The sequence below is a fragment of the Tupaia chinensis genome, unplaced genomic scaffold (assembly GCF_000334495.1).
Source record: "Tupaia chinensis unplaced genomic scaffold, TupChi_1.0 Scaffold146705_1, whole genome shotgun sequence".
Classification (NCBI taxonomy): Eukaryota; Metazoa; Chordata; class Mammalia; order Scandentia; family Tupaiidae; genus Tupaia; species Tupaia belangeri.
This window is the reverse complement of record NW_006206561.1, coordinates 973571-983931: the sequence shown is the minus strand read 5'-3', so window position 1 is coordinate 983931 and position 10361 is coordinate 973571. Positions and strand designations below refer to the sequence as shown.

Here is a 10361-nt window from a genome sequence, read left to right as displayed (position 1 = left end):
AATACGGGATTAAGATAAACCCTGTCATCTAATGGTTGGTAACCTTATAAGAAGAGGAAAATTTAGAGACAGAGACACAGAGAGAGAGAGTGTCATGAGAACAGAGAGATGGAGACTGGAATGGTACATCAATAAGCCATGAGACATCAAGGATAACCAGCACCTGTCAGAGTGAGGAGAAAGACATGGAACAGATTCTCACTTCGTTTCTCCAGAAAGAATCAACGTTACTGATACACTGATTTCAGACTTCTAGTCTCTGGAATTGTGATACAATAAATTTCTGCTGAGCCTAGTAGCAAAGGGATCCAGATTCCACTGGCCAACTGTGTGGTTCAAATTCCAGTCCCAGAAGTTTGAAAAACACACTGGGTGCATGTGCACATGTACTCAGAATCCCAACAGGATGGAGAAATGGAGGAGAGGGTGTTATGATATGACCATGCCCTATTGGAGTTAGAGGGTGCTTTTCCCCTCTTCTTTCTTTATTTATTTTAATTTGACTAGAAAGGCGGGGAGAGAGAGAGAGAGAGAGAGAGAGAGAGAGAGAGAGAGAGAAAGTAAGTGAGAAAGCAAGCCACCAGGTCTGGGACTCAAACCATAGTTGACCATGTGGGAGTTCAGCACCCTTAACCACCATGCCACCTGCTGGTCCCTTCCCTCTCCTTTATCCCTTGGTTTCTCTTTGGTGAGTACATAAGCCCTTTGGCTTATAAACAAACAAAAAATAAACATACATACATAAATTTCTACTGATTTAAGCTACCCAGTTTATGGCTTTGTTATAGTGACCCTAGAATACTAGTACATGTAATAAGGAAGGGTATGTCATAGTGAAATGCAACCAGTGTATTTTGAGGATGCAGCTACATAGTCCATACCATTGTGTCTTTATGGTAAATATGCAGGGAGATAGTATATTTAGGGCCAATCAAAACTGCTGTGTACTTTTCACTATCCAATAAGAAATTTGATCTCCTTTTTTCTCTTATTTAAAAAACTGGAAATTCTGATCTACCAAGACTAAAGAGTTGCAATATACTTCAAACATTAAATAATGTAGTAGCCATTCACAGATTAAAGTAGCCCAATTAATTACTTGGGAACTTTTTTCAAAAGCTCAGTATTTGAAAATATCATGATTCCCTATGGAGGAGTACAAACAGATTAAGCAATTAAAATGACTGCATTCACAAAAATCCCAGTCCTTTCATTATGGACTATTAATCCTGAATTTAAGAGATGGCTTTGATTTATGGGCTTGAGAAGTAAATGATCCAGAACATTCCTAGAGAGGAAGAAGAATATGGTAAAAAAGTTTTTTGTTCCATATTTCTCTTTTAAATGTACTAATCATGCAATTTCAAAGCTGCTATTATTTATGGTATCTGTACCTCTGTATAATTTAAATTGCTCATACTATTTGCAAATTCCAAGAAAAATGTACAGTTCTTGAACACAGAGAGCAGTTAATGAAAACAAAACCATTAGCTACTAAAGAGGAAATCAAAAGTTTAAGGCCATCTGCACACCAATGCCGCAAACGGATGAAAGAAGCCTTAAATCAGGTATTTGATGTCTTGTGGAACAAAATATGCTTACTTAACTGAATTCATGCTTTAAAAAAAAAAAAAACTGATTTTGGTCCAAGTGGTTTGTGTAGGTTGATAGGACCAAAACCTTGTCAAGAATTTTAAACTGGTAGTTAGCCCTGGATATCCAGACACTATGAAGACTATTTTCTCAAAGGCAAAAAATGAATGATGCATTTATCACTGACCATGGAACAAATGATTATGGGGCACTTTCATGTAGGAATTCCTGTGAAAAAGGTTTGAGGGTTTAGCTGACTACATGTTTAAAATACTAGCCAATGGTGTGATGTGGCTGCTGAATAAGCTCACACAATCTCAAGCTACATTTATAATAATAATGATACCTCCCATGAGTGCACTGCTTTACATTGTAAAAAGTGCTTTCACACAAATGATCTCATTTTACATAGTAACCAGAGTACAGGAGTCGGCATCCTGTTGTCAATATGACTTAGGCCACATCTGGTGTATACGCCCATATTTTTAAGAAGTACACTCACACCCTTCATTAGACTATATCCAGAAGATGGTTGCCAAAATAGTATAAAGTTACTATAAGAAATTACATAAGAATTAAAAATATGTATCCCAAGGAAGGTAAGATTATGAGAGAGACTGCTCATTTATTCAAATATATGAAGGGCTCTACTGAAGAAAAGATAGGTTTACTCCATCTTGCTACAAGATAGAGATTATGGCTCTGCATAAAGACAGGAGTTGTACAATAATTGAATAGGTCACCTTTGAAGGTAGTGAAAATCGACAGTCATAGAACTGTCTTTTTCCAGATAATACTCTTAGGGAGGCTCCCAGAGATAATCCTACGTTGGGTAGGACTAGATGACTGCTGTAGAGACAGCCTGTGCTCACTTATATCCATGTGTTCCTCTATATCTTCAGCCTCTTTTAAAATTAAGTTGACTATGTGACTGAACTCTGGACAAAAAGATGTGGCTGGCTTCTTGGATTTTGTAAATATGTATGATGTAAGTCTGGAGCCTCAGGCAAGATTAACAAAATCCCTGGATGTTTTAATTTGGCATCATTCATGTCTCTTTGTTCAGTAATAAACACTGAATGATTCAAAACAGATGTACCTGAAATGAATAACTTTAAACCTTTTCCTCAAAGCTTTATATTTGCCACCACACATCCAATGAACACAAAGACAATAAACCAAATGTATTTAAAGAACCAGAAATTGAAATGCTGAAAATTAGAAGAATATTTGGTGCCAGGTTGGCAACCTAAGGAGCCCAAGCTGTAAAAGCAGTTTGGAAATCATGTCAATTCTTGTAAATTCTCAAGAAAAATTGTGAGAAGGCGTAAGTGTTCAAAAAATAACATTTTTCCTTGAGATTTGGCTTTAATAAATGGAAATGTAATAAGGATATCAATATTATTTTGGCTTTACAAGAAAAGGATATTTCTGTTATTAAAACTAATAATAACGTATCAAATGTTACATAACAATATGTATCAATGAAACATAAAAAGTGATTAAGAAAAAAGGAAGTTAATGATGAAACAAGCATAATTGTAAGATACGGCAGAAACAAAGAAATGGGACATGAATCCAACAAAATAAACATCAATTCTCAGGGTGGATAAGAGACTATTAAGTAATCTAATGAATATTTTAAAGTTTCTTTCTTTCTTTCTTCCATGAGTGATAAAGACAGAGATAGAGACAGAGAGATAGCACCCTCATGGTTTTCATGAATCCACAACACACTCCAGCCTCAGCCAGCCCTGGGCATGAGTGTGCTTAGCTTACCCAGGGAAGTCTCTGGATGCAAACCCAAAACCTTTCCGTGTGGGTCAGCCTCACAGTGTTGTACTTTATCACTGCATCATCATCTGGCCCCATCTACTAAATTTTATAAAACTAAATTTGTCGGTTGATGACAAAAGGAAAGACATTAATTTAACAAATCCTAGAAGTTGGTCAAAGGATGTCTGTGAAACACTGTGGAATAAATATTAATAAAATTAAGCTGATCAAATGATTATGACAATTAAGCCATAAAAAAAGATGTAGTTAGAAGTAATGCATACTACTTTCTACTCTGGCACCTAAAAATACTATTGCTAATGCTCAGCAACCTGTCTTAGCTAGATAAATTCAGGGGTTCCAGCTGAAGACTCCAAAGGGTCTCTAGTGGATGGTGGAGACACTAGGTAGAAAAACTTCAGATGTATACAAAGTCACCTGAATACCCGACAAGACTTTGTATTAGAAAGAGATAAACTTTTTTAATGTTAAGCCACTGTGATTTTTGGTTATTTATTACATTACCTAGAGTTACTTGCCCTTACTAGTAAAACCACTAAGATTTCTTTCAATTTTAAGAGCCTATGATTCTTGATAATACTGAACATGACCACAATATATCATTTCAACCCTTTCTGCTCCACTCTCCTTTCATGATTTTGGACATGCTAGCACATGTGCCTGGCACTTTTTTTTTTTTCTTTTTGAGAGGTTTTTGCCATAGGGCACATGCGCTTGGCCTGGCACATTTTTTCAAGCTGATGAGTCTGGAATTCAAACCAGAGTCAGCCACACGGGACCCAGGCACTTTAACCTTTACACCACCTGCTAACCTCCAAAATATCATTTTCTAAAGTAAGTTAGATTTGAAAAATACAAGAAGGCCAGTCTGATACGTAGTGGTTATGGGAGCTAGATCCCACATGGATTAGTACAGCCTGAATCCTGGCCTTGGTAGCTTGCAAAATATGCTGGGCACGTGTGGATGCATACCTCAAATCTCAACAGGATGGAGAAATTAAGGAGAAAGGATGGCAGCATGACTCTGCCCCATTGTAGGGAGGCTCTTTCTCCCTCTCTCTCTATTTCTCTCTGGCACGTGCATGCACCCTCTAGCAATTAAAAAGAAGAAAAAAGCAATGGAAGGACTTCAGTGAAGGATATTGCCACTTAATTATCACAAAAATTCAGAAATGTATTCACTTTTTTATTAATTAATATATGTATGCATTTGTTCATATACACATATGTGCATGCATACATAAAACACTCACGTACTGAGCATGAGGTGCTGTGCTTATTGCTGGGGAATAAATGTTGAAAGAAATACCTAAGTATGAATTTCATAGTCTAGTAAAGGGAGATGGATATATCAACAAAGAGAGGTATAATTTAAAACTGTATGTGCTAGGATAGAAGAATTCATAACATATAGTAGAAAGACTAAAAAGAAAGTGATATACCTTCTTCTTGGGATTGTAGATCAGAGATTAGAAAAGGTATCATTGGACAATAATACTGAAGTCAATAATGACGTTTTTTTGAAATGTCAAAAAGTTGAGGATCAGGAAGAATTAGCATGCATGCACGCATCCACAGTAAGATGGAGAAATGGAGAAGTGGAGGGTGCTCTTTGTCTCTGTCTCTCTGACAAGTGCATGCACCCTCTAGCAATTAAAAAGAAGAAAAAAGCAATGGAAGGACTTCAGTGAATGATATTGCCACTTAATTATCACAAAAATTCAGAAATGTATTCACTTTTTTATTAATTAATATATGTATGCATTTGTTCATATACACATATGTGCATGCATACATAAAACACTCACGTACTGAGCATGAGGTGCTGTGCTTATTGCTGGGGAATAAATGTTGAAAGAAATACCTAAGTATGAATTTCATAGTCTAGTAAAGGGAGATGGATATATCAACAAAGAGAGGTATAATTTAAAACTGTATGTGCTAGGATAGAAGAATTCATAACATATAGTAGAAAGACTAAAAAGAAAGTGATATACCTTCTTCTTGGGATTGTAGATCAGAGATTAGAAAAGGTATCATTGGACAATAATACTGAAGTCAATAATGACGTTTTTTTGAAATGTCAAAAAGTTGAGGATCAGGAAGAATACGAGTTGCTACATGAACAAAACTAAACAGTTTGGAATAGCCGGAATGGGTGCAAAAAGAATGGGACTGAAGTAGAGGGCAGAAAGTAATTCAGGTAAGAATTTGTGTTTTCTAGACAAGTAAGAGTTATTGAAGTGATTAAATAATGAGAGATAGGTGATGCAATTTATACTTTTTACATTTATATTTTATTGATTATAGTGATTATAATCTATTGAAGGTAAGAAAGAGTAGAGATAAAGAGACCAATTTTGAATTGGTAATACTTGTCCCAGCAAGAAATATGGGAGCCTGATATGATGTGGTTGAAACAATATATAGAAGAAGGAAAAATTCTTAAGCACAGTTAACACGATATACAAGATGAGGTAGAGGGGAAAGTATCTACTTTAAGACTGAGGTTTCTGACTTTGGAGATTTCTGCTACAATACTTCTCATCAATGACCTGATATCTTTTTACTATTATTATTACTTTTAAGAGAATTATTTTATTTTATTTTATTTATTTACTTATTTGAATTTGACTGGGGATGGAAGGGAGAGAGAAAGTGAGAAAGCAAGCCACCAGGTCTGGGACTTGAACCACAGTGGGAGTCCAGTGCCCCTAACCACCATTCCACCTGTCGGCCCCTATTTGGTATCTTCTTATTGCAATAAAAATCATAACATGAAATCTTCTTTAACAAATTTGTAAGTGTATATTCAGTACTACTATCTATATACTCATTGTTGTGCTATAAAACTCTAGAATTTTTTTAAAATTTGTTTTTGTTTTTGCCATAGGGAATGTATACTTATTGGAGAGAAACAGTGAGAGAGAACATAAGAAATCATCCTCAGGAGAGATGGTCATGCCACAATCCCTTCTCCATTCTCCTCCTGGGACTCTGAGCATGCACACACACACACACACACACACATGCCCAGTGTGATTTTCAAGCCTCCAGGTCCAGGACTCAAATCATAATTAGCCATGTGGGAGTCTAGTGTCTTAACCACCACATCACCTGCTGGCCCCAAAACTCTAGAACTTTTTCATCTTAAATGATTAAAATGCTATGCCTGTGAACAGCAGCTCCAAACTTCCACTTCTCTCAGCCCTTGGAAACCACTATTCTACATTATGCTTCTAAGAGTTTGACTATTGGGCCAGCAGGTGGTGTGGTGGTTAAGGCACACGACTTTCAAATGGCCATCTGCAGTTCAAGTCCAGGACCTGGCAAACTGCTTTCTCACTTTCTGTGTCTCTCTCTCTGGTGAGCACATATACTCTATAAAAATTAATAACAATAATAAAATTAAAGTACTCTTTTTCTGAAACACTTTAATTTTTTAAGGAAGCATCAAGAAATTATGATTCAAGGATTTGAAATCCCAATGTTACAGGCAAATCATAATTTTTATGAAATGTGAAACATTCTGTTTCTTCTACTTCTAATAGCTTGTTGAGAGATGCCACTACTAAATCGTGTTCCTGAAGCATTTCCGGGTGGCAGGATACTGCTTACTCGATCCTTGCTGAACATGGCACAGGAGTGATAAACTTCATGTCTTGCACTTCCAGCAAACCACTTAAGTTTGGGATTGGGCGATCTGTAATTTGATACCAGGATGATTCTTCTGTTCTGCCTTGGTTATCTGGGGGTACCGCTCCAGTCTGTTTCCTGTCTTAGAGAAAGACAAGGTTTTTCAGATTCCATCTTCATGACCAGTTCTTCTCCTTGTTATATTAGTTTCATCACCTGGATGGTCAGAGGTAATTTCTTCCTTGTTTCTGTTTAAGTTTTGCAAAATACTAAGAACAACTTCTCACAACTCTTTTATTGATGTTACTCAATTTTTAATGGCTTCTTCAGGTAGTCCAATAACATCAAAGCTGCCTTTATGTGCCAACAACTTGGCTTTGCAGATCCAGAATTTAGCAAATTTTTCAGCCTCAGGAATGGTGGACAATATGGTAAATATTTATTTTGAAGGTACACACCCTTAATGAACTGTAGACATTGGCTCGGAGTGTTGCTAATTTTATTGGACAGTTCAAGTGGGGCTTTCTTTTCCTCCTCTTCTTTTTCAGTGCTCTTCCAGAATGAAATACTCATTTCCTCTATTACTTTTCTTTTGGTTTAAAGTTCCATAGGAGGCCATTTATAGATTTTTTTCCCCTTAGATTTCTGCCATTCTTCTAATCATTTCCTTCAATCTTCTGCTGTTGGCTTCTTTTTCGTACCAGGATTAGTTTGGGTTTCCTTTAGGACTCCTTTCCTATTCATGGTGGTGCATCCAGCTTGCATTTAGGGAGCTGTCTTATTCAGAAAATAATTCTGAGGAAGTCTTTTTCATCTTGGAGTCCAAAGTCTGTGCTTTTTGTTGAAGGTTGCTGTATTTATTACCATTGGTTCCATCTGCTCTAATACTTGGGGTGTTTGGAATGACTAAATTAAAGCTGCCAATTGTCAGATGAGACCTCTGGCTTATGACTTTTGATCTCTGAAGTACACACGATGTTGAAAATCTAAAACAAAGTTGAGTGGACTTCTGAGTTTGCTTTACATTTGGATGTTTGCTTTCATATCCGTTCTGAAGCAAATTGGGGTATATCCTGGATTTAGAAGGTTTTACTTTCTGTTCTTTAACAAGGTATGACTGTAACTTAGATTTTTTGGTCCTTCATATTTACTCCTACTAAGCTTTATATCCTTCATGTTTTTGACCTCTGGTTTCTTTGATGCTTGAGTCCTACTAAAGGTCTGCATAAGGTGAGAGGGAACTGTCCTTCGATGTTTTTCTCCTGGTCTTATAAGACCTGCTCCTTTAGACAGTTTCTGTGACTTTACTGGTAGTGTCCTGGTCTTGTAAGACCTGCTCCTTTAGACAATTCCTGTGACTTAATTGGTAGTGTTTCTCCAAAAAGTTGCTTATTAACTCTGTCTTTAAGAATAGCACTATGGGAACCAGCAGTTAGCATAATGGCTATGAAACTCAACTCCCATGTAGTCAAGAGTGGTTCAAGTCCCAGACTGAGTGGCTTAAACTCACGCCAGGCATGTGTACGTGTGTGCCCAAGATCCCGAGAGGAGAATGGAGGAGAAGGGATTTCGGTGTGGCCATGCCCCCTGGGGAGTGATTTCTTGCTTTCTATCTCTCTGTCTCTCTGGCGGGGGCACATGCCCTATAGTGAAAGCCTCTAAAAAAAAATTAAATAAAAAATAAATAAATAAAAACAGCACTATGCACTGAATTTTTGCCCATGGCTCGTTTAGAAGCCAAACTGTCCTTGACTGGATTATAAGAATTAGTATTTGTCTTGGTTATGGCACATGATTCAGGATCTGGCTTCTTCTCAGGTTCTGATAAAGTGTGCAGAAAGTTCTCTTTGTTCATCTCTTTTCAAAAGTTATTCAAAGATTGGTTTTCAACATGGATACTGATCAGAGTCTAAACATAAATTGTTTCCTTGACCTGTTACCTGCTGCTTTATAGTTTTCAATTTATGCTTGCTGAATGACCCCACAGATTCCCTTAACAGTTCTCCTGCAGTGGATGATCCACCTCCATGCTGCTGATGAGTCCTACTGGAAGGCTTACCATTTGGAGTCAAAGTAACACATTCTGAAATCAGCCCTTTGTCCACAAGTTTGGGGGCTCCAACTTTTGCTTCTGTGACCCTGTGATATTGGACTATTTGGGGCTAGAGTTTACTCTAATGGGCCTTGTGTATTTTTAGAAAGAATTATTTACTTTAAATTTTATTTATTCATTTACTTATTTTATTTTAACCAGAGAGAGACACACAGAGAGAGAGAGAGAGAAAGTGAGAAAGCAAGTCATCAGATCCAGGACTTGAAACATTTGAACCATGGTCAGGCATGTGGGAATGTCCAGTGCCTTAACCACCACGCCATCTGCTGGTCCTGGGCCTTGTGTTTGTTTGTTTGTTTTTTTTCTTTTTTTTTTTTGGAGAGGTTTTTTTCGCTATAGGGCATGTGCGCTCGCCAGACAGACAGAGAGAGAAATAGAGACAGAAGGCGAGAAATCAACCCCCAGGCGGGATGGTCACGCCGCAATCCCTTCTCCTCCATTCTCCTCTCGGGATCTTGGGCACACACGCACACGCGCCCAGCATGAGTTTTAAGCCACCAGGTCCAGGACGCGAACCGCGGTCGATTACATGGGAGTTCAGCAACATAGCCATTATGCTAACTGCTGGCTCCCCAGGCCTTGTGGTTTTGAGAGGCAAGACAACATGGTTGGTAGCATCCTTTGTTAACTCTATTAGTAGATTTAGGACATGGTGGATTTGGGCAATTATTTTCAGCTTTTAGATAAGGATTGTTGTTTTGATTCTTCAGTATTCTTTTGGCTGCTAGGTCCTTCTAGAGTTTTCTTTGCTGGTCCTCCATAGCAGCCGTGGACCCGGGCAGCACCATGACTCCTGAATGACAGTTTTTTTTTTTTTTTTCCAAAATCCAAAATAAGTAATTTTTCTTAAAAAAAAGAGTTTAACTGTTTTAGATACCTCATATACTAGTCCTATGACTGGCTTACTTCATTAGGCATAATGTTCTCAAAGTTCATCCATGTTGCTGAATGTATCATTTCCTTCTTCTTTAAGGATGAATAATATTCATTGCAAGTATATACCACCTTAATTTATCCATTCATCTGTTGATGGACATTTAAGTTGTTTCTACCTTTTTTCCATAGTGGATAGTGTTGCAATGAACATGGAAATACAAATATTTCTTCGAGTGTTTTTTATTTCAAATCTCTAGGGTAAATATTTGCAAGTAGAATTGTTGAATGATATGTTTTATTTTTGATTTTTTTTTTGAGAGGTTTTTGCTATAGGGCATGTGCACTC

At 37.3% G+C, this 10361-nt stretch overlaps 1 pseudogene; it reads right to left on the bottom strand.

Annotated features, from left to right (window-relative positions):
- Positions 1-6851: 6851 nt before the first annotated feature.
- Positions 6852-9927, bottom strand: LOC102500317 (cytoskeleton-associated protein 2-like; annotated as a pseudogene).
- Positions 9928-10361: the final 434 nt, after the last annotated feature.